At 51.2% G+C, this 25057-nt stretch overlaps 1 long non-coding RNA gene across 1 annotated transcript in view; it reads left to right on the top strand.

The window, feature by feature from the left end:
* The window catches only part of LOC132655123 (uncharacterized), a 41124-nt gene extending 18486 nt beyond the window's left edge, over positions 1-22638 (top strand). Inside the window, exons 3-7 of the long non-coding RNA XR_009592761.1 lie at positions 2043-2247; positions 2642-2810; positions 4816-9864; positions 11284-15565; positions 22427-22638. This is a non-coding gene — a long non-coding RNA (uncharacterized LOC132655123). The remainder of the gene's footprint in view (positions 1-2042; positions 2248-2641; positions 2811-4815; positions 9865-11283; positions 15566-22426) is intronic.
* Positions 22639-25057: the final 2419 nt, after the last annotated feature.

Genomic DNA, 25057 nt, shown 5'->3' with positions numbered 1-25057 from the left:
CTAGGACAGCCAGGGCTACACTGAGAAAAAAACAAAAAACAAACAAACAAACAAAAAGATAAATAAAATAAACTTTAAAAAATTAAAAATTTTATAAAATCACTCGCTGGGGCCCTAGTGCAATCAGTCGAGCGCTTTCGTAGGATGTATGAAGTCCTGGGTTTGATACCTGGCATGGTGGCACACACGTGTAACTCCAGTTCCGGGAAGATGGAGGCAGGAGGATCTGAGATTCAATGCCGTTCCTAGTGATACAGAGCGAAGCCAGTCTGGGTTTCAGGAGTCCTTGTAGAAACAAAACAACAGCCAGGTGAGGCTGAGAGATGGCTCAGAGGTTAAGAGCACTGTCTGCTCTTCCAGATGGTCCTGAGTTCAATCCCCAGCAACCGCATGGTGGCTCACAGCCATCTATATGTGCAGTGTACATGAAGCTAGAGCACTCATCTACATTAAAAAAAAAAAAAAAAAAAAAAAAGAAAGACAAAAACCACATGTTAATTATACCAGAGAGCCTTTGGACTGAAGATGAGTAAAGCTTTATTTGCTGATGCCCGGGGGAAGGTAGAGACGGGGTACCCCTCTCAGGACTTCAGACTTCTCTGCAGTGTGCAAGTCCACGACGCCCTGTGCCCTGCCCTAGAGCCTCATGTTGGGGAGCAGGACTGAGGAGCCCAGAGCCAGCCTGCCCCCACTGCTTCCTGGCCGGTCAGGTTACCCTCTGATATCTCAGCTGGGAAGGATGGGGAGAAGGAGAAAGAGTGTGCAAGGCTGGGCATTGGGACGAGAGCATCCTTTAGAAGGAGACTTGGCCAACTTTCCCTTTTTAGGGCCAGAAGGTAAATAGTCTAGGCTTTGGGTCCTGAGGGCTCTGTCACAGCTCCTCCGGAAGTGGCCACCGATATGGGTGAGTGAGCTGAGCGTGGTGGCTGTGTTTCAGCAAAAACATATTCATGGATCCAGACTTTCAGACTTCATGTGTCAAGAAGGATTAGTCTCTCGATTGTCTTTGCAAACCATTCGTGTGCGTGTGCAGGTGGTGGTCAGAAATTTGTTGAGCTCTGGTCTGTAGGCATGGCAAGTCCTCAAAGGAGCTACCCTATTTTATTTTTAAATTATCTTTTATTTTTAATTCATGCATATGCATGTCTACCTGCCATGTATGTGGGTACCCCAAGAGGATGGAAGAAAGCGTCTGATCCCTTGGGGCTGGAGTTATAGAAGGTTTGTGAGTCATTATGTGAGTGCTGGGAACTGAAGCTGGGTCCTCTGGTAAGAGCACCTAGTGTTCTTAACCACTGAGCCATCCCTCCAGTTCCGGGGCTACTCTCTTTTCATTCTCACTCCACTGAGGAGAAAAAGAGGCCCAGGGGTAGAGGGTGAGGTGGCTCATTCAGAGTCATCCAGGAGATCACACGCTATCCTAGATCTCCTGAGTCTGGATCCATCATTCTGAACAAATTGCTCTGTGTGTGTGTGATAGAGAGAGAGAGAGAATAGCTACAGGTACTTATCCAGTGTGGTGTGTACATGATGTGTGTATGAGAGAGAGAAAGAGAGATAATAGCCTTAGTTACTCACCCAGGATGCTGTGTACAGGAAGTGTGAAAAGTGTGTGTGTGTGTGTGTAAAAACGGGCAGTGTGTGTGTGAAAGCCACTTTAAATGGGGGGGGACACACAAACTTCCCTCTCCTTTTGGAGTTTGGGTGTGGGACTTCTCTAAGATGTGCGTGCTCTCACAGGTGGAGTGTGGCATGTAGGGTGGGATTTGTCTCATCCTAAGCACCCACGTTTCCCAGCTCTGGTGAGCAGCCATCGTGTGGTTTTTTCAGTGCACCCACTGACCGCTGACAGTGGACATGGGGAAATGGGTTCTGGTCGTTCTGACAGATCCTTTTAGCTGTTGTCCATTTGGGTGGCTCTCAGGCCATCTGGGTGTCTAGATGGTTTGCTGGAATTCTTTGTGAAATGTGCCAAGCTTCCTGCCCAGGAGAAGACATTCACTTAATTTATGTAATCTGGATGACTTAATTCTCCCATTCAGATGGAGAGGAACACAAATTTTGCATTAGAGGGGGCTGACGGAGAGAGGAGGATGGAGGTTGAGAGGCAGCGATGTCACTGTCCCTGCAGCAGAATATCTCACCCACAGACCACGGGCGCCCCACATTCGAGCCTGGCAATTTGAAGGCCTGAAGAGTAACACCTGCTTGAAGGACCTTCCCAGGCAGAAGAATTGGTCTTGTCAGGTAGATTTGACAGAACATTTCTATGCTTCCATTCCAGGCTTAGACTCTCGACCCTTGTCCTTCCTAAGTCCCTGTCCTCAGCGGCCCCCTCCAGCCTTGCTCCTCTCTTTCAGGCCTTAAACTTGAGCGCTGCAGTTCAGAGAACACTGGCCATGCCTGAGCATGTCTAGGGTTGGCCCACCCTGCGAGCCCTGCCTGTTCTCCGTTTAGGTTTTGCTGCGTTTCCATCTGCTTTCTCATCCTTATCTCTCTCTTGCCTCCTTCCTCTCCCCTGCATCTTGACTGTGGCACTCACCACACCCAGCTGAACCCCCCCCCCCACCGCCCCCTCCAAACAGCTACGAGTCGAGTTTCTTCTGGGCAGAAACTGTCTTGCTCATCTGTGAATCACCAGGTCCCAGGGCAATGCTCACCGCAGAGGAAGTGCTGGGCCAACAGAAGCTTGCTGAATGAATAAACGAACCCACAGACGGGATGACCAGGATGAACTCCTCGGGCCTAGAGCACGGATGCACAACTCCCCGCCCCCATCCCAGGCCTCATCTGCTGAAGTCATCACACAGGTATCCACTCCCACAGAAGTCAAAGGGTCTGCAGTGTAGCGTCTGCGTGTGGTGGTCCTGCGCTTTCAGAAGGACCCTGGGTAGCTGAGGCTATCCTTCTAAGACTTGTACAGGACTGGGAAGAAGGGTGGGATTGCAGGGGCATTCCCATGTGGCCACTCAGGCAAAGCTCTGTGGCGGGGCCCGGTGGGCTACCCTGCCTGTGCTAACAGGCTGGGGTGGGAGGGCGAGGGAGGAAAAGTCCCGTAAGTGACCCAGATAAAGATCAAAGCGGCAGGGACAGAAGACTGCCCCTTAGGTAACTGGCTTCTCCAGTCTCCACGCCTCACTTAAGCTCCTGGGAATGTTTGCAAGTACCAACATGCTAATAAGTACAAGCATGTGCATGCGAATGCTATTTGACCTTGAGCAGATAACTTTTCCTTCCCTCCCCCCCTTCCTCCTTCACTTCCTTTTCCTTTTAACAGGGCCTCACATCCCAGGTGAACCTCCACTTATCTGTGTAGTCAAAGATGAATTTGAACAACTTCCTCTTCTTTTCTTCTTCCTCTTCCTCTTCTTCTTTCTTCTTCTTCTCCTTCTCCTCCTCCTCCTCCTCCTTTCTTCTTCGAGACAGGGTTTCTCTGGGTAGCCCTGGCTGTTTTGGAACTTGCTGCATAGACCACACTAGCCTTGAACTCACAGAGATCCACCCGCCTCTACCTACTGAGTGCTGGGATTAAAGGTGTGTACCACCATGCCTGGCTGAATTTGAACTTCTGATCATCCTGCCTCCACCTCCGTGCTCCCAGATGTTGGGGCTACAGGCACCTGTCACTACACTTGTTTCTATGCCATGCTGAGGATGGGAACCAGGTTCTATGGATGCTACCCAAGCTTTCTCCCACATGAGCCCCACCCCCAGGCTGCTCCCACCCCTCTCTCAACCTCTCTTTCTTCCCTTTCCATGCTAGGGATTGAACCTATGGCCTCATTCACACTAGCCGAGAACTGAACCACTGAGCTAATATCCCCAGCCTGTTATTTTACATTTCTGAGGCTCACCCCCCCCATTTTTGTTCCACAGCCTGGCACTTTCTTTCTTTCTTTCTTTCTTTCTTTCTTTCTTTCTTTCTTTCTTTCTTTCTTTCGATTTATTTTTATCTACTTATTTTTTTAAGTGATTTATTTTATTTTTATGTGTGTGAGTGCTTTGCTTACACGTGTATAATGCGCCATGTATATGCCTGGTGTCCATAAGGGCCAGAAGAAGCTGGTGGTCTATCTTGTCGAACTGGAGTTACAGATGTCTGTGAGCCACCTTGTGTGTGCTGGGAACCCAGCCCCCCTGGTAAAGTAGCAAATGCTCTTCTTTTTTGTTAATTATTAAAGATTTATTTATTATGTATACAGTATTCTGCCTGCATGTACACCTGTGCGCCAGAAGAGGGCGCCGGATTCCATTATCAATGGTTGTGAGCCACCATGTGGTTGCTGGGAACTGAACTCAGGACCTCTGGAAGAACAGCCGGTGCTCTTAACCTCTGAGCCATCCAGCCCTAGCAAAGGCTCTTAACCAGTCCTCTTAACCACCTCTCGAGCTCCTCCTCCTCCTCCCCTGATGAGGAGGGATTGACCTAGTTATCTCTGGTTCTCCTAGGCCCTTTCCCCCCTTTGTCTTCCTAGGGATCTGGGCCCTGTACAAATCCCAGCAGTCACCACCTGCTCACAATAAGCATGCCCCACACCCATCATGAGCTGACCTCTCAGCACAGAACAACTGATGTGCTAAAGGAAGTTGAAGTTTTAGCTTTTAGATTCTCTCTCCCAGTGTGTGTGTGTGTGTGTGTGTTTAACTTTGGCAGGCTTCCTAACCTTCTATCTCTCTCGCGTAAAGCGGCAACAAATTGCAGTCTTATTTATCACTCAGGTTTGTAGCACCAAATGAATGACGGAGTCAGTTTTGCCACCTGTGTCACTAAGGAATTATGTGTGTGTGTATGTGACAAGCCCTCCCCCCCATTAGGTGCCTCGCAGATGCTCACTCGACAAGTGAGTGACTCTCTGGCTTCCCCTGCATCCTTCCTGCAGCTCCGCAGGCTTCTCTTCTCTTTCTCTTAATGGACTTTACCCCGGTGCTTCGGAGAGCGGGAGGCGGCCGGGAGTCCCCCATTACTCCACAAAGGCCACCACGTAAGTGCTTCAACTTTGTCCTCACCCTGCCCCCCCCATAAGTCAACAGGGTGGGTGGGGGCTGGGAGGGGGAAACAAAGGAGCCGATAGCAGGTAGGAGCAAGTCAGCCTTCTCTCTGTGCAAGTCACCACCAATAAAACCCAATCAATGCAGCCCTTTTTAAGTTGGTTGGATCAGTGACCCAGAAAATAGCTCCCCTGCAGCAAAGGAAATGATAGTCAATAAACTGAGCCGCCAATGGGAAAAATCTATTAAACGGAGCGAGATAGCAGGAGACCTCTGGTGTTAACGGAGACCCTTTGGAACAGAGCCACAGAGCCAAGAGCCCGCGATTAACCCTCTAGGCTCAAGGCCCGGGAGTCGCCTCTCTCTCAGCGCCTGCAGCTTCTGGTCCCCTCAGATGGCAAGGAAGGAGCACGCTACAGCTGCGAGGGTTTCTTTGTGTCATTTTCCGGCTCAAATGAACTCTTGGTGGGGGAGTGTTCCCAGTTAGGTGCTCAGTAGGCTGGACGTATGTGGCATACAATACCTTATTCCCCCCCCCCCGGGAAGTATCTTGGGGGGGGGTTGTCTCTTGACCTGCAGATGTAGTTTAGCTGATGGAGTGCCTGGCTAGCATGAAGGAGGCCCCAGGTTCAATCCCACAACTTGGGTTGATAGTGCAAACCAGTAATCCCCAAGCTTAGGTGGTGGAAGCAGGGGGATCTCGGCCCTACAGTGAGTTCACGGCCAGTCTGGGCTCCATGAGATCCCGTCTCAAAAATAAGACGAATATAGAGGTCTCTGTTCTCCCGCTTACAGCGGCTATGCCGGCTGGGGTGTTGGGAGGTAGGGGAGAGGCCTCACCCCACTCCAGGCTGCTGACGCCGCCTTGCCAGCCGGCGGGGCTTCCCAGCTCTGGTATCGACAAAGAAGAAAGTGGCTCCCTCAGTGTGTACTTTGAACCCTCTGTCACCGGATCAATGCGAGGTGGGGGACCAGGGACACTGGGATGGGGTGGCAGGTTTCTCGGGGAAAGCTGTATGAACCCAGAAGGATTCGGACAAAAGACCAGTTCTTCCCATCTGGTCCCGGGAAAGCCACAGTGTCCACCCCAGCCCTTCGGTTGTCACCACGGATACCGAGTCACGTGGGCTGCATCTGCACGTGCATCTGCCAAGTGCGTGCCCAGAGCTGAGGACCCTGATGCAGAATGCCCCCAGCGTGCCGTGCCTAGCCTCGTCTTCAATGAAAGGTCACGTTGACGTGTCACAGGTCGATACGGCCATGTTCAGGCATGTCAAAGGCGGCCTGCTGACGGGCCGTTGGGCCAACTTGGAGGGGGACAGGCCTTGGGCCGAGCGCTGTGGGGAACAAGACCTCAGCTCTGCTATGGCTGCGTTCTTTGCCGCTGCACGGACTCTTATGATGCTCAGTTCTGTTTTTTTTTTTTTTTTTCATTCTGCCAGCATGTGTGTTTGCACACCAGAAAAGGGCATCAGATCTCACCATAGCTGGTTGTGAGTCATCATGCCGGTGCTGGGAATTGAGCTCAGCACCTTTGGAAGAGCCGACAGTGCTCTTCACCTCTCAGCCACCTCTCCAGGCCCCTTAGTTCTGTTCTTATGTGCCCCGCCATATCGTTCTTACTGCTTTTCACTGCTCTTCACGCCACCTCCTAGGTCACTGAACTATGGGAGAGCTGTTGGCATCTTCCCAGTCCGGGTGGGTGGGTGTTTATTCTGCAGGTGGCCGAGGAATGCGTAAGAATATGATGAGACTCTCAGCCCTTCCCTTCACGGATTGAGTCTCATGTAGTCTAAGCTGGCCCAGAACTCATTGTGTAGTCAAGAGTGACCTTAAACTCCCGATCATCCTGCATCCGCCTACCAGTGCTCTGACGACAGGCATGTGCCACCACGCCATGCCTGAGATGAGTTTATGGATGTGGCAATCTCGGGCAATATGTTCAGAGTAGGGGAAGGTCCTCATTGCAGCTCTCCCCTTCCTTCTCTCAGATGGACACTTGCATTATTGTGGAGTATTAGCTGCTACTGCAGGGGAGTGGTCACATTTAGTGGGTGGGGATCATAAAAGATATTCGTGGAGATAAGCCAGAAGCAATCTGTCTGTCTGTCTGTCTATCTATCTATCTATCTATCTATCAGTTTATCGAGACAGGGTTTCTCTGTATAGCCTTGGTTGTCCTGGACTTGCTTTGTAGACCAGGCTGGCCTCGAACTTACAGTGATCCACCTGCCTCTGCCTCTCTGAGTGCTGGGATCACAGGCGTGTGCCACCGGGCCTGGCTTCAGAAGCAACTTTAAGATAGTTTTTAAGAGCTGAGTCGGACTTGTTTCTCTGTTAAGAAGGAAGATGCTTTCCCGAGACTCTGAGAGTCAGATGGCTACTGTTTTCATCGGCCAGCTCAGGGTCGGAGGTGACTTCCCCCGTGGACCAGCAGAACTAGTGGACACACGCGTGAGCCGGGTTTTTGGTCCTTGTGAGTTATGGGTTGATGCCTTTTAAAGACTGCAGTGGTTTCTTTGGCATTCCAGAGAACATCCAGAGGGTGTCCGCTGTATATCCCAAGGTCTGCGTGTCATGCCCAGAATCCCCAGTAGGGACCCACCCATCCCCCCTCTTCCTTGTCACCTTCAACTCAGTGACCTCGCTTGTGTAGGCGAGTTCTACATGCTGAGAAAAGTGAACTGACTACTCATTCCTAGGGGGCGGTATCAGGAAAGATTTTTTTTTCAGTTTCAAGGTCAGCTCATCACTTCAGCTGTGTAACTCTAGGCAAGTCACTTCGCATTTCGTGATTTTTACGGTTTCCTTTGTAAAAACGAGGATCGATAATGTCTTTTTCACACGGTTGCTCTGGGCCCAGACTCAACAAGGTCTGTGCAGCAGAGTGGGCGTGTTTAGCACCAGAACTGGAGTGAGGTAAGGACCTGGAAGTTGACAAAATCCTGGAGCTAGGGAAATGGCTCTCAGTTGGTACAGCGCTTGTGATACAAACACGAGGGTCCGAGTTTGACCCGTGTGAAAAAGCTGGATGTGGGTGGCTCTTTGTACCTACAAGCCCCAGGGAGGTGGAGAAAGGAGGATCCCTGGAGTTCCTGGCCAGCCAGCCTAACCTCACCAGTGAGCTCCAAGTTCAGCGAGAGAGACTCTATCTCAAAACAAAAACCCAAAAAGCTACGACCTCTGACTACACCCATGGACACACATGCACGCATAGAAAAGGACAGGGTTTTTAGAGCTACAGTTATTTATTTACTTATTTTTCTTTCCTGTATGGGAGGCTTGTGGCGGGGGGGAGTGCCCAGTGCCATAGCGTTCCTGTGGAGGTCAGAGGTCAGTCTGTGAGAGTCAGCCCTCCGCTACTGTGTGGATTTCTTTAGCTAGAACCCAGGATGCCATGCTTGGCTATAAGGGCCTCTACCCGCTGCCTCGCCAGCCCAAAAGATAGTATTTTATTTGCAAATATTGGACACCCTATGCTCGAGGCTGTCAGCAGTTTCTTCGGGGGTGTGGCGCTGGGGGTTCAGTGAATCCAGGACCCAGGGCTTCAAACATACCAAGGCCACCACCCTTCCACTGGGCCGCAAACCCCAGCCGGAGAGAGTGATTTAGAGCAAAACAAAACCAAAAACTTAGGGCTGAAGAGATGGCTCGGTCGTCTCTTGCGGAGGACCTGACGACAGTTCCTAGGGCGTCTCCCTCCCGTCGGGAGGCTCACAGCTAGGAATCTCCAGCTCCGGGGGATCGGACGCCTCAGGCCTCTTCAGGCACCTGCATGCATGTGCACGTACCCACACGCACACACATATAATTGAGATAAGATAGGAATTTAATAGCATCCTTAAGAGCGATAGAAACCCAGAGTCACTTCACGGGTGGAGACCTGAACCCCCTAACCGCTCCGCCCGCCGCAGTTGCGTGCTGCCGCCACCAGGTGGCAGTGTTGGCAAGCGCACAAGAACGGAGAGTTTTACCCGGGTTTAAACTTTTATTTAGGATGTGGATACCTTAACGGGCCATCCAATCCCACGCATCTTTACCTCAGGAGATGGAGGGACAGAGAGGGGACGAACTCTGCCCAAGATCACAGCCCAAGATCAAGTTCCTTCAGGCTATCAAGAGCTCTGCCAACTGAGCTACACCCCAACCCTTTTCATAATCTTTTTTATTTTTTATTTTTTTCCAGACAAGGTTTCACTTATATAGTGAAACCTGGAATTCACTGTGTGGACCAGGTGGCCTCAAATTCACAGCAACCCTCTTGCCGTGACTGTATGGCGCGTGGGCTGCTGCTTTGGGCTGGTGTTTGGGACAGGAGTCTGCTGTGGTGTTTTTGTTTTTTGTTTTTTTGTCTTAGGATGGATGACGAGACCCCTGCCACACAGTCTTGTCTCGAAGGTTCTTGGGCCTCTGGGATGGCTCGGCGGATAAAGGTGCTTGCTGTTGCGCGTGACACCCGAGTTTGATCTCAGGGACCCACCTTAACGGAAGGAGAGAATCAGCTCCCACGACCTCCACAGCTTCACTGGGGCGTTCTCCATCTACAGAATACATTTCAAACTGTAATTAAAAAAAAGGAAGGCCCTGTGTGGGGCCTCGCCCTCACTGGGGCACGGTGGGAGGTGACTGGGCCCTGTTCCGCCGAGACCACTGGGATCACCTTGGGTCACACAGCATTTGCCGAGTCTGCGCGGTTTGCCCTTTGGGAGCTGGCCGGGTTGGCTGGGAGTAGACCGAGGTGACCCACCTCGGAGGTTTGTAACCTCTGATGGGTCCTTTGTCCTGCCCGGTAGTGCGGGAACAGCACGCTCTGCGCAGACTCCCAGCCTCCCCCACTGCGGCTCCCCGAGAGTTCCTTTCCAGAGCACTCACTGAGTAGGTTGCTAGTGGAAATGTGGTTTTCAAATTTGGGAAATCTCCATTAAGTCCTTTTATTTAAGGAGGATGTCATTATCACGCCTCCCCGAGGACTATTACGGTTCTATTAGGCAAGGCCGCAGACTTCCTAGGTACTGTCTGGGGTCTGATTCCTGGGCAGGAAAACACGAGACAGGAAGAAAGGGGGCAGGGAGCTGGAGAGAGAGAACGGGATGCGGGAGCCGGGCAGGAGGGAGGAGAGGGGTGAAGAACCAGAGGGAGCCTGGAAGGTAGAGGTAGAGCGCGCTCCCTAGCGGTGGGGAGAGGGCGGGGTGCCCCCTCCCCTGCCCCGGGCCACTTGGTTCAATTCAACCGTCCTCTGTACAGTCAGGGAGGGGCCGTGCCCTCTAGCCGCTGCCCACCCTCGGAATCTAGGTTCAGATCTTGGAGGTGGTCTTTTGGATGGCCGGCGACAGAGAAAGAGTTAACCAAGAAAGGCAGTTCTGGAAACCAGGCCTGGGCCCCGGGGCCCTGGCCTTCCCGGCTGCTCTGAGACATCTTAGGCCCTGCTCTCCGCCTGGAGCCTCTGGGTGAGCTCTAGCGGAGCCTGGCACTTCCCTCCGCTCTGTGCCGTGCCCCTGGCACCTGGTTAGGTGATGAGCGCATGTTTGTGACCCAGAGAGATGGTCCCTCTGCTGACTCCCCATCTCGTCTCTTCCTGTCCTCAGAGCCAAGCTCTTAGCAGAGCTTGGTAATCCTGGATGTCTTCAGAGTATCCCATTGAGGACCCCTACCTCCAGCCCACCCCCCACCCATCCCCTGGGTAGAGTTTGGGGTGGGGTGGGGGAGGTCAGGAGCCGAATGGCAAGCAGCTGACACTCCGTTTGGCTAAAAGGGAAAGAGGAAAATATATGCCCCTCTAGGGACCTGTGTGTTAGGGGTTAGCAGCCCGGGCTGGAAGCGTTCACCTCCGAGCAGGAAGGCTGCTGCTTAGACGAGAACAAACATCCTGGCTGGGCAATCCCCAGCTTGTGGGGCCTGGGCAGCCTCTTTCCACGATCGCCTTTCTCTTGAGAGCTGCCTCACTCTCTCTACCCTGGGAGAGCTAGCCCGGGTGCCCCTGGGGTGCCCCTGCCTTAGAGCTCCTGTGCAGAAGTGATTAATGAGGCGGGGATAAAAACCTTTCTTCCCCAGCTGTGTCAACAAGCCCCTGTGGCCTTTTAGGCTGCGGGGTGGGGGGTGGGGATGGGATGAGGGGGGAGCGGCCTCCAGTTCCTCCAGTTCCCGAGGCCAGTTCTCCCTTTACCCTGGACTCCCACGGGGCCAGGAGAGGCTGATGGTGACAACTATGACGATTATGATTTTATGACACTTGGTATCTGCTGAGAGCAGTGAGGAGGAAGTGAAGTCTCTCTTTTCCTTCTCTTCTCCACTCAGCTGCCTGAGCCACAGGATGCGATGATGGAGCTATCATTGGTTGACAAGGAGCAGCTGGTACCTGATGCCACCTTCACTGTGAAGCCCACCGGGTGGGCTCTGTCCATGCGCTCACGCCTCTTGAAGGGCCCCGCCCCCACCCCTCAGCCAGCTGTGCTCAAGTGGGAGGAGGTTGTTAATCTCCAGACTGCCCCTAAACAGAGGGTGCTATGTGGTTTTTCTGAATCTTTCAGTTTTGTGTGTGTGTGTGTGTGTGTGTGTGTGTGTGTGTGTGAGCATGTGTGCTTGTGTGTTTTGTGTGGGTGCCGGGACTGAACTCAGAGCCTCAGACAGGGTAGGCATGTGGTCTGCTGTGGAGCTCTTTCCAAGCCTCTTTGTTGTTGTTGTTTTTGGTTTTGGGTTTGGGTTTTTCTGAGACAGGGTTTCTCTATGCAGCCTTGGCTGTCCCAGACTCACTTTGTAGACCAGGCTGGCCTCGAACTCACAGAGATCTGCCTGCCTCCGACTCCCCGAGTGCCGGGACTAAAGGCGTATGCCACGGCACCCAGCTTTCAAGCTTCTCCTGAGTAGCCGTCTTTCCCACATCCCAGTCTTAGGGTGGCCTAACTCGCCGTTTCGCCTGGTGCTATGAAATGAACAGATGCCCAGCAGGTCTGTAATGATGTGGTGCCAGGGCTTACTCCACGTCTGTAGTTGTGGCTCAGACGTGCCCAGGACCACACGCCTTGCCTCTTCTCTTAGCTTGTATCTGTGGTGTCCCTAGGGGCTTTCACCCAAGGCATCTGATGGAGATGATCATGGGCCGTGCCCTTGGGTTAGAGAGCAGGAAGCCAGAAGTCATGACATGATATTTATTTCGTTTTTTTCTTCTGATCTTATTCAGATGGGTTTGGCAATTGCTACGCAATCCAGGCTGGCCTTGAACTTGTGTTGATCTTCCTGCCTTGGCTCTTCAAGTGCTGGGATTACAGGCATGAGTTACCGTGTGTGGCGACCTTTAAAAACAAACTCCTTAGCTTTACAGGAAAGCTGCACTTAGACTTTTTACTCAGCTCCTCCACACGCTAAGCCACACAACCAGGTACTTTGGGCAAAACTGAGAACAGTACATCGCTAGTAAATCACGATGGTTGGTTTTAGCTGTCAACATGGCACAGCCTAGGATCCCCTGGGAAGGAAGTCTCAATGAGGCGCTGTGTAGATCAGGATAGCTTGAGCACGTCTTTTTTTTAAAATTGTGTTAACTGATGTGGAGAGACCCAGCCTGAATGTGGGCTGTACCCTTCCCTGGCTTTGGGTCCTGGACAGTAGGTATGGGGAGTGGGCTGAGCAAGAGAGGCAGGCATGCGTTAATTCCTTCTCTCTGCTCTGGTCGGCGGAGGTGGTGGGGCTAGCTGCGTCAGGTCCCTGCTGCCTTTGACTTCCTGGCATCGTGGGCACAGATAAATCCTTCATCCTGTAAATTGCCTTTCCTCGGGGTATTTTTTTATCATAGCAACAGAAACAAAAGGAGAACAGAAGACTTCTACCAGCTTCCGTCAGGGTTTCCATGAACTTGGCCTTTGGTCCATATGATCTTGTTGATATATTTGTTTATTTGAGACGATGTTTCACCCTATAGCCTCGGATGGTCTTGAACTCTTGGAGATCACCCTGCTGCAGCCTTCTAAATACTGGGATTAAAGGCTTGGCCTACCATACCATTTCATTCTTTTGAGGCCAGATTTTGCTATGTAGTGTCTCCCAAACTTCTCTTAAACTTATCATCCTTCTGCCTCAGCCGGCCTCCTGAATGCTGGGATTACAGTGGACAGAACCAAACCAGGGTTTAATCCACATGATTTTAGAGACAGCGCTTTTCACAATTCACACACAGGGCTGAGGGTATAGCTCAGTGGTTGAGCCCTTGCTTAGCATCCACTGGTTTGATCCCCACTGCTACAAAATTGAAAAAAAAAAAAAAAAGTAAATTATGGTAGCATTACTTTACTCCAGGGAACCAATTTGAGTTATTTCATTGTAAGGACAAAAGGTGTAAACAGGCAAACATTCTAGTTAAATATTGTCACTATGTTTATTCCTTTTTGTTTCTCCCTCTCTCTTGGGTACTATCGCAGGCTCTGTGTGAGAGTAAAACACTGTTTGTTTGTTTGTTTTTAAGATTTGTTCTTATTTTTTATTATGTGTAATGTATGTGTGTCTATGTGTGGGTATGTAAATGTGAGTGCAGTACCAATAGAGGCCAGAAGAGGGCATCAGATCCTCCTGAAACCCCGCATGGGAGCTGGGAACTGAAATTGAGGAATCCCTTGGAAGAGTAGCGAGTTTTCTCAACTGCTTTCCCGCCCATGAGATATCCTTTTGAAAAAAACACTCTCAAATTATGTTTTGCTGTACTGGATAAGTCCTTGCATGTGTATGGCAAGCACTCAAGATACATACCCAGACATTCCATCCCCCCCCTCCTTTTTGTTTTTGGTACGTGTATTTGTTTTGAAGTGAAGTCCTACTCTACAGCCCTGGCAATCTGGAACTCACAGTATAGTCCAAACTGATCTGGAACTTCCAGAGGTCTCTTTCCATTGCCTCCCAAGTGCTGAGATAACAGACATAGACCATAGCCCGCCGGCATGAGATCCCCTTCTACACCCATGACATTACCGTCTGATGGCTGCTGGTTTGAGCAAGGAGAAGAGGTTGCCGGGCCAGTGGAGGGGTGAGAAGAGCAGAGGGGGCGTAGGACAGGAAGTGGGGTTGAGGCAGGCCTGTAGAAGAGAAGGCTCTCTAGGTGTGAATGAACCCCTCAGCCCTGCCTCCCCAAAAGGCAGAGCTGTGCCTTTGGGTTGAGAGTGGGGTGAACACCCTGGGCTCCCTGGCCCATGGATCACAGCCAGTTTTCTGTCCCTGTCTGTCTCCCTCTCCTTGATTACCCATCTTCCACGTGTGCACTTGTCTGTAACATTGCATCGTCACAGTCAATTACAAATGTCACCAGATTCTCTGTTAATAGGAGAGGTGAACCTTCCACCCCGCTGTAAGGAAGGCAGGATCCTCCTGTGGAGCTGAGTCTATGGAGGCCGGAAGGGCTGGAGGAGGAAGAAGCAGGAATGCACGTTGACTGAGGGGTCAGTTAAGGTCTCCGCCCTTTGGCTTCTTCGTAGCCAGCTCCCCCTGTGTTCTGTGGGTCTCAGACAATGTCGGCTGATGTCATCTTCCGCCCTTGCTGCTTTCTAATTCTCTGCTTCAAGAGGTGGGCCAGCTGGGGACCGGTGAGCCAGCAAGAGGATGTGGGAGGTGAAGTATTCGGAATTTGGTTCAGGAATTGCTTTCGGGAGGTGAGGGAGGCAGTGACCTCTGGGCGCTGTCCTTGGCAGGCTGTCCACCTGGGGAGAAGGCAGCTGATTGTGGAGAGACTCTTGAATCCTGTCCCCACTCCTGAGGACAGGGCACCCTACTAAGGTGGCCTAAGAGTAGAGGGCCACGCCCACCCTCAGGCTTCCAAGTCTGTGTCTCTCCAGGTGCCACGCTTGCTTCAAGAAGATGCTTGGTAGAGAAGTGGCGGTGGGGGTGGGGGTAGGCACTTTGGGTGCAGTGGAGGCTTCTATAGCCACAGGTGGACTTTTACTCAAGACTTAGGGTGCCGGAAGCCCAGGGTCACGCAAAAACTTCTACTGAGTCACTGGCTTCAGGTTCTTGTCTTTCCAACATTTAGAGGATGCGCTCCCTGGACAGTGGGAGGGTGGATTTGGACAGGAGTTTTCTTATGGGATGATGGGTGGAGCTTGAGGTAAAGCCAGGCAGGGTACCCGTGACAGCAGCAGGGCCTAGAAGTGGGGCACCCATTGAGCTGCTGGGCCGGGAGGTTTCTTTGTTTTTTTTTTTTTTTTTTTCCTTTCACAGTTTTTATTACGCTTACTTATTTACTTATTGGGATATGCGCTGTGGCACACGTGCGGAAGCCTGGAGGACAGCCTGCAGGAGTTGGTTCTTTCCTTCCATCATGGCTCCCAGGGGCCCAGCTCACGTGGTTAGGATCAGCAGCCCTTACTCGCTGAGCGCTCTTGCCGCCGAGGCTTCTTGTGGAAGAACCTGACATGAGGCGTGGGTGAGGGTGGACCAGCCAGTCCTGTCACCCCAGCCCTGAGGTGCTGAGGGGCCTCCCAGTTGCAGCCGCCCGAGTGCACCCTCCAGTCACGAACACAGAATCACAGAGACGGACGTAGACCCACAGAGGAATGCACGGAACACACGGGCGCACACACATGCCAACGCCCGGACTCGCGTACGTACACGCTCTCCCTGACCCATGCAGCGCCACCTCTCCCTCCTGGGAGTGTCTTGAGGGAGCCGTCCACACTCACCGCTCCTGCTCCCTCACTTCTCAGGGACCCCTCGACCCTGGCCCTGGTATTCCATTGAAAAGAAAGACTGTGGTAGTTCATGCTGTTTGTTTTCTGCTGCTGCCTCAGCATACCACCAACTGGGTAATTTATGGAGAGTAGAGTCTGGGCCTGGGGAGATGGTTCGGTTAGCAGAGTGATCGTTGCTCAAACAGGACTTGAGTTGGATTCCCCGGAACCAAGGAATGGCGTGCAGTTATAACGGCAGTGCTGGGGGGGAGGGGCCCCAGCCAGGTGGGTCCCTGGAGCTCACTGGCCTGCCACCCCAGCCTGGTACATGAGCTGCAGGACAGTGACAGACACTGCCTGAAAAGGCAAGGTGGATGTCATCTTCCTAGGGACTACACCCAAGCTGACCCCTGGCCCCCGCCTGAATCTGCAAATATGTAGACCTGCCCATGTGCACATGATAAAGATATAAAGAACAAAAAAAGGTTTATTCAGCTCCTGGTTCATGGGGGGCAGCGATGGCAAGAGGGACAATTCAAAAGACAGAGCTGCACAGGCTCTTAATTTAAAATTTTAAATGGGTCCTTTAAAACAATCAAGAGCTTTAAGACATATTTGTTCTTGTTAAGTTTTAAAATATTTATTTATTTTATTTCACAAGTATGAGCGTTTTGTTTGCATGGATGTATGTGTGCTAGCTATGTGTGTGCTGTGTGCTGGAGGCCAGAAGAGGGTGTTGACTCCCCTGGAACTGGAGTTATGGGACCGTTGTGAACCTCCGTATGGGTATAAATTGACTTGAACCCCGGTCCTCTAGAAGAGCAGCCAGTGCTCTTAACCACTGAGCCATCGTTCCAGCCTATTTATTTTTCAGTGCGTGTGTATGTGTGTGTGTGTGTGTGTGTGTGTGTCTGTGTGTGTGTGTAAGTCTGTGTCTATGTGTGTGTGTCTGTGTATACCCACAGAGGCCAGAGGAGGAGGAGCATACAGAGGCTAGGAGAGGACATCAGCTCCCCTGGAGTCGGAGTCCTAGGCTGTTGTAATAACCACCCTCGAGATAAGCCTATGATCTAATCAAGAACAAACATATTTGCTCATGAAGAGCTTGGCCCTCAGGACCTCACCGTCCCTTAGATCTTCCCCCCGCCACCTCCCTCTATGTCATTTCTTCATACCTCAAATTGGGATTGAATCCCAACACAATTTAATGGAAACGCAGATTTTGGCTGATGTTGAAATTCCTTTAGCTAAACTCATCTCCAGCCAGCCTGTCTAAGCTGCAGTTGGCTCTTGTCTTCATTCCTTCCCATCTGCCACGTGGGTTGGCTCTCCCACCCTCCTAGCCACCCCTCGTCTATTCTTTCTTCTCCCGATCTCCCGGTCTACCCCTTGACGATGCTTAATTCTATTTATTTGTTTCATGCATTCCTTATATTTCTTTGTTTTTAAGTTTATGTTTATGGTTGTGCTTTTGCATACCACGTGTGTGCAGGTGCTCACAGCGGCCAGAAGAGGGCGGTCCGATCCCTCGGAGCTGGAGTTACAGGCAGTTGTGAGGCACCCACTGCGGGTACTGGGAAGTAAACTCAGGTCCTCTGCAAGAGGTAGCTATGCTCTTAGCCACGGAGCCCTGTCTTCAGCCCCAGTGCTCATTTCTTAGGCCTGTCCGCAGTGACCTCTCACCCTGAGCTCTTCTCATGCGCTTCTGCCCAGGCAGCTCACGGGCCCGTGTGCCCTCTGCGCACACAGCCCAGAATCAGCCTGAGCATGCTCCAAGCCCTGAGTCCTGAGCCCTTCAGTTTTCAACTGACCATTTCATTGGCCAGTCTTTCATAAATCCCAAAGCCGCAGGCCCACAGCTGAGCTTATCTTCTGCCCTTCAGATCCCCTTCCTCACACTTGCTCACTGGGTTTCTTTTACCACGGAACATGATTTGCCCAAATCTCAACACTGGGTCTTGATCTAAACTTCTCCATTCTCTTACCCTTCAGCTCCCTACACTAATGCTCACCAGATTGTGTGGCATAAATATCTTTGGCTGCCATCTCTGTCCTCTGTCCCCTGTCCCCTGTCCCCTCCACTACTGCCTGGATCCAGGCCTTTATAATTTCCAATTATGGTGAACTATTGCAATGCAGTTTCTACCTCCAGACCCTTCCCATTTCGGTTCCTCCTCCCTGTGGCTGCCAGTGTTTTATTTCTAAAAACAGATCAAGGAGCCGGTGAGATGGCTTAGTGGGTGTCCGGGTTAGCTGTTTGTCAACTTGATACAGTCCAGAGTCATTGGGAAGAGGGACCCTCAGCTGGGAAAGTATTCCCGACAGGTTGGCCTGTGGGGCATTTTCTGGATCGATGATTGATGTAGGAGGGCCTAGCTCACTGTGGCCAGTGCCACCTGAGTTTTATAAGAAAGCAGGCAGAGCAAGCAATGAGGAACAAGCCACTAGGTAACATTCCTCCATGGCCTCTGCTTTGGTTTCGGCCCCCGGGTTCCTGCCCTGACTTCCTTTAATGACAGACTATGATGTGGAAGTGTAAGCCCAAACAAACCCTTTCCTTCCCAAGTTGCTTCTGCTCATGATGTTCTAGCACATCAACAGAAATCCCTAAGATGGCGGGTAAAGGCATTTACTATCAAACTGGGTAGATGACCCGGTTTTTACCTCTGGGACCCACTGAATAGGATAGGAGGAGGGTACTGACTGTTTGTTTTCAAAACAGGGTGTCTCTGTGTAGCCCTGGCTGTCCTGGAACTCACTCTGTAGACCAGGCTGGCCTCAGATCTGTCTGCCTCTGCCTCCCAAGTGCTGGGATTAAAGGTATGCATTACCATGCCCAGTGAATACTGACTCTTGAAAGTTGTCCTCTGACTTCCATGATACAGTGTCACAATAAATTAAACACAATTTAAAAATAGACCAAGACCTGTCATTTCATGCCTGAAAGCTTCCAGAGCCTTCCCGCTGCCGATGGAATGAAGCCCAAGTTTTTAATCTTCTATTATGAAGAGGCCATTCACAGTCTATGCTGAATGACTTTTGGCTCAGCCTCTTGGTCTCTGGTCGCCCACTATCTCTCACACTTGGCTGGAGCACACACAGGTTCTTGTCTGAAAAGTGCCAGTGCATCTGTCTGCCACAGTTTTACTTGTATGGACTTCAAGGCCTTGCTCTTTGAAACCCTCCCCTACCACCAGCTAGATGGGTGACCTCTTTACAACCTCACATTGCCTCACTGCTAAGGAGTGGCTGGCACACTGGACTACAGCCATCTTTCCATGCTCACCTCACAGCACCATATTATAACTATCTTTTTAATTTTTGTTTTATTTTACGCGTGTGAGTTGCTCGCATGTGTGTCTGTGTAGCATGAGTGTGCCTGGTGCCCTTGGAGGCTAGACAAGGCCATCCAATCCCCCGGAACTGGAGTTCTAGGCAGTTGTGAGCTGCCATGTGAGTGCTGGGAATTGAACCAGCTACAGGAAGAGTAGCCAGTGCTCGTAACCACTAAACCATCTTTCCAGGCCCCAGATCATATATCTTCAGGCCAAAGATTACAGCTGTCTTAACCTGAGCAAGACAAAAGCACAGAGACATGAAGGCATGCATACTGCTTATTTTCACTCAGCTTGGTTGCTGCACTCTTACACAATCCAGGAACCCCTGTCTAGGGAATGGTGCTACCCATAGTGGGCTGGGAATCAATTAACTTGATTAAGAGAGTCGTCCATAAACACGCACTCAGGCCAGGCCAATGTAGGCAATTTCTTAGGTGATTGTGTTGTGTCAAGTTGATAATTAAAACTAACCATCCCAAAATGGTTTCTGTCCCTGGTTCCAATTTTTCTTTTAACCCATGAGGATAGGTTACAGTGTTGGGAATATAAGTCTCATGTCTTATTAATCTGTTTGCCCCAGGAGAGTCTGGCATGTGCTACCCACTCTGTTGGAGAACTGGTTGTGCAAAGGCCCTGGGTTTGGGCAACTTTGCTTCAGCTGAATTAAAGTGTGAGCTGTTTCTGCGGAATATTGTCTTTCACTGGAATTTGGAGCCTAGGGAGAGGCTTTTTGGACAGTTTTGATGTGGGGAGAGGGTGTAAAGGGGCCTTCATGGGTCCAAAATGGAAGGCACACTGTAATTGTTTTCAGTAATAAATATTATTAATAAAGTTAAGGGGTGGGGTTGTGATTGAGCGCTCAAGCCTGCCTAGAGAAGTTGAAGCCGCGAGTTCAAGCAACAGCACCATAAAAAGGAGGAGGAAGAGGGGAAGGAGAAAAGGTAGATGAGGGGAGATGGAAGAGATGGAGAAAAAAGAAAGAAAAGGAGGCAGAAGAGGAGGAGTAAAAAAAAGATGAGAAGGAAGAGAAGGAGATAGAGAAGGAAGAAAAGGAGGTGGGAGAAGGAGGTGGGGGGAGATAGAGGAAAAGGAGATAAAAGAAAAGGAGGGGAAGGAGGGTGAAGAAGAGTTGGAGGGGAAGAGAATGAAGGAGAGAATGAGGCAAAGGGAAGGAGAAAGAGAAAAACGATGATTGCTTATGAGTCAGTTAGCTGCCTGTTATTAAAGTTTTATTGAGACCAAGAGCTAAGCTTGACTGGGGAGATGGACTGGGCAGTGGGGGAGGGGCACGGGACTAGATCTTCTTTTTCTTTGAAATATCAATATTTTGTCCACTGTGGACAAAAAAATGTCTGTTTGTCTTATTAATGCTTTAAAGACCGGATCTCTTATAACCCAGGCTGGCCGCCACCTTCCACAGGCTGGGGCTGCAGACATGCCTTACCACACCCAGCTTCCTTTTGGAGTCTCGCACTGATTTTGAGTTTTCGAACATTTTTCCATGATATAGTATATAGCTTGGATTCTGGGTTTGAGGCAAGGCACCCCTCCCGTTGTGCGTCTGGGGTAAGTGGCTCAGTGCTGTCTCAGAGTCTTTGCTCGGTCCATTAGAAACCTTGAGTCCTAGAACAGGCATCTTCGATCCTGCACCAGGCCCCGGAGCTGACTGGTTAGCTAGGCTAGATCGCCAGCACACCCAGGGGTCCTCCTGGCTCCGCTGCCCCAGCACTAGGCATACAAGTGTGCATCCACCATGCCAGACGTGTTAGTGACCGCTGGGGGTCCTAACGCAGGTCCTCGTGGTTGTGTGGCAAACACTACTGACTGAGCCGTCTCGTCGGTTATTTACTTATTTATTTAATTCGAGGTAAGAATTCGCTACGCAGCCCAGGGTGGCCTTAAATTTGCAATCCTCTCCCCTCAGCATCCCGAGTGCCAGTTTCATGGGTGCCCACCGTCACGGCCATGGTCCAGAACTGGCACACTGCATGTCTTCTAAGCCTTTTTTTTCCTCCCCGCCCCCACCCCAGCTCGGCAGCTCCCACTCTCTCTCCCCTGATTGGTCCCCTACCTCTGGCCCTACCCTTTGCACCCCAGCTTCCACAATGCCACCCAGGGCACCTGCACATCTGGTTTCCCTGTTCTTCAATTATATATATATATATATGGAGCACACACACACACATTTCTGCTCTGTGGGTTTAGCAAAGTCCTATACTCTTGCTTGATGGCTGCTCAGACCCCTCCTCCTCCAGGGTACCAGGCATCCTGTCTCCTGACTTACCTTCATCAGGAAGCCCACCGGCTTTGCTGCCTCCACCGACTCTGCACTGTTCTTTGGTTATCAGTCTTCACCATCCCCCTGGGTGTTTAGAGTTGAGCCTGATCTCTCTTCCCTGTTGCCGAAGCCCACCGTAGTAGCCCTGACTGTGGGCTTCCTCACTGTCTTTTATTTTTGCTTTGAGGTTAGGTCTCATTTAGCCCGGGCTAGCCTTGAACTCCCAATCCTCTTGCCTTACCCTTCTATCTTTAACAACTGTTATGAATAATTTTTTTTCTTTCTTAAAAAAATAATACTCATTTATTTTTACTTTATGTGTACGAATGTTTTGTCCGCACGTATGTCTGTGTATCATGTGTGTGTGGTGCCTGCGGAGGCCTGAAGAGGGCATCAGATCCTCTGACACTGGAGTTAAAGATGGTTATGAGCCACTATGTGTGTGCAGGGAGCCAAAACCGGGTCCTCTGGAAGATTAGCCAGTTCTATTAACTGGCTATTAACCAAGCCATCTCTCCAGCCCAATAGTTCTTTTCCTTTAAAACAGAGAACAAATAGCCTACCAGGGCAGGCCTAGTCCTCAGACCCTCTGCCCCAGTCTCAGAAGATCCCCTGTGGCATGTGTGTCCACCCCTTCTCTTTCCTGTTTTTCCTCTTCACTCTTGGTCCCTTCCTTTCCTGTCCCCCTCCCCTACTTGCCTTTTTAATTCTAAAACCTTAGTTTGTTTGTCTCGTGCTTGTCTGTGTTAGTATGTGCACTCCGTGGAGTCTGAGCGCTCCTTCCGTCCCGTGGGTCCTGAGCATAGAACTCAGGTCATCAGCCTTGGCCACAAGCCCCTTCCCGCACTGAGCCGTTTCACCGGGGCCCTCGGGGCCCTCGGCTGCCTTTAGAAGTGGCTTTCTCTGTGCCTGCTGCCCCTCCTACCCCTCCCACCCCAGCGCCCCGCTTGGTCTCTGCATTTTGTTGTTTATTGATTGGCTCTGTGAAGTAACTCCTCGAGGGCAGGTCACGCCTTCATACCTCCTCTGCCCCTATTCTCACACCCTCCTTACAGGGCCTGGCACAACGTAAGGCATGAATGAATAAGTGAATGAATAAGTGAATGAATAAGTGAATGAACGGAATAAACACTGCAGGAGAAATAAAAATTTCTTTTTCCTCGTTGCTTCGCGGCCAGATCCAGGGGTAGAGCTCTGTGACCCCTGGCCTCAATCCAGAGCTCGGAACGCCAGGTTTGGAGGCCCCGGATCCTGGTTCCCCCAGCCCAGTGAGGACGATACAGGCCACCTCCGGAGAGCCTGGCCATGCCGACGGAGGAAACGGAAACAAAATTGAATTAATTACTCTTTACGTCGAACCCTTCTTCTTGAGTGTGCTAAGCGTCTGATTAAACAGCCCTAAAAGATAGACTCGCTCTGCTATCATTTTTCATAGCAAGAGAGAAAAACAAAGATGTTGATTTAAGATACAGCCCAGTGCTGGGGGCTTTGGGGAAAACCCGGCTAAGGCTCTTGTTGTTGGGGGTCGGAGGTCACAGGAGCAGCTGCTGCCTGGGGATCAAGCTCAAGGTTCTGGAGAGATGGAAAAACCTGGCCTGCCGCTCGCTTTTCCTCCGCGGGCCCCTTAGCTGCTAACAGGAGCCAGCTGAGCGAACACAAACAGAGGCCTGCGACCGGCACGGATCCCAGCTTCCTCTGAAATTTCCAGCCTCGTTTTTCCTGTCGGATTCCAGACAGATGAAACTTTCCTGGCCCTGGCCTGTTCCTGGCAGCATCTCTTCTTTGAATCACCATAAATCAGGGCTGGGGGTGAGCAGTGGGCTTTTCCTGATTGACAAGCGGCTGCCTTGGTAAAGCAGGGTCTCTGCTTTACAGGCTAATAAAATAGCTCTCAGGGGGTGGGGTGTTGACTCTCTGGGTGTCCCTTTGTATTGGAGAGTTTTTGGACCTGTCTATGATTATTATTTCATGGAGGAGGGCTGAGGATGTACAGATATGGGCCTTTGGGGTGGGGGTGGGAGGCTGCGGTGGTCGAAAGTAACACCATTGTTTGAGGGATCGCAAAGGGGCCTGTGCATTCCTTAAAGCCTCCATCATCTGCGGGTCCCCAATTAATTTCAATACAAACACCGGATCTGGCCTCCTCCGCGTCTCTGCAGCCATAACACATGAGGTCATGCAGCTTTGGTTAACCATCCCGAGGAGGTCCAGGATGGAGGTGGGGGGCTTCCAAACCCTTGGGAGCCTGGGGTATGTGTCCTGCCTGACTCCAGCAGGGCTGTTTATTGCAGGGAGGGCTCAGCCAACACCCACGCTCTCTTCTTCAAAGGCTGATTTTACACACCCCAGCCCCTCTCTTCCTCTCAAGCCACTATCTGCCGTGGTGCCACGATGTATTTTTTGTTATTTGTTTTGTGACAGGGTCTTGAGTCTCTCAGATTAGCCCTTTGTAGCCGAGGGAGGCCCCGAACTTCTGATCTTCCTGTCTCTATCTCCTGAGTACTAGGATCGCAGGCTTGTGCCATCATACCTGTTTTTATTAAGTGAGCGATTGAAGCTAGGGCTTCCTGCATGCCAGGCAAGCACTCTACTGACTGAGCTACACACTAGCTCTTTCTCCTTTTATTTTTAGGTAGGGACAGGGTCTCATGTATCCACAAATAGTAATGGCCACACTTGCTGTGTGGCTGAGGGTGATGAGTCCTCTTAAGATAGGGTGTCACGGTGTAGCCCAGCCTGGTCTCCAACTCAGGATGCTCCTCCCTCATCCTCCTGGGTGCTGGGATACAGGCGCATCCCGCTATAGCCTTCCACGCTAGGGTTCTTTGAACTCCCCTCCGCCTCCCCGCTCCTCATGCACAGCTCTGTCCACTCGGGGCACCGCGTGACCCTTTAATCTGACTGCCTGTTTTCTGCAGGAGTTTCTTCCTCCAGGAAGTCCTTCCTCGGCACTTCCTTCCGGGTTTGTTACGGAGCTCCACGGTCCTACGCCTTGGACACCTGTTCACATCCGCATCGCCTGGAAGGTTTATGAAATCGCTGGTTGGTGGCCTGCTCCCAAGTTCTGGATTATCTGGCTTGGGTTAGAGCCCACAAATGAGTATTTCTAACAAGATCCCAAGGGACAAATGACAGCTACCACAGCCTCCCGGCAGCCACCTCCCTTAATATCCCTCACCCTGCTGGCCTGCAACTACCCACTTATTTCTTGTGCCCTCCCCCAGGGATGGCTGGAACTACCTTTTTTCCCTCTCTAAGCCTATGGTTTAGACAGCTCTTGCTGATTAAAAGAGTTGTGGACCGAGAGGAGGCTGGCTGGCCGCCGAGCTCAGTAGAAGGCTGGGGGAGGCGCCTAGCTTCCAGAGGCTGCTGGGCAGTAGGGCTGATTTTCAGGGTCCACGGGGTTGTGAGTGGGGATTACCCCCCATCAAGGGGAGCAAGCACAATGCTTCCCAGTCCACATCTGTGCATATCTCCAGGAAAGCTGAAACGGGCGGGCCAGCGGTTCAGGTGCCTCTCTGAGACCTGGAAAGGCCAGATGCTAAAAGAACATCATGGTTCTTCTTTTGGTTCCTTGCGGTGTGTATGCAGGCCAGAAGTCAATGCTGTGTGTTTTAATCATTCTCTATCATATTATTTTTTGAAGCAAGGTCTCTTGTCTAACCTGGAGTTCACAGATCCAGCTATACTTCCTGGCCGGCAAACATTACAGCCCCTCTGGTCTCTGCCTCCCCAGTGCTAGGATTATAGGTAGGCCTTTATGGACTGAGCCCTCCTCTCTACATGCTTCCTTCCCTTAAATCAGTCCC

Source organism: Meriones unguiculatus, chromosome 7, assembly GCF_030254825.1.
Source record: "Meriones unguiculatus strain TT.TT164.6M chromosome 7, Bangor_MerUng_6.1, whole genome shotgun sequence".
NCBI classification, from domain to species: Eukaryota; Metazoa; Chordata; class Mammalia; order Rodentia; family Muridae; genus Meriones; species Meriones unguiculatus.
This window is presented reverse-complemented; position numbering and strand designations above follow the sequence as displayed.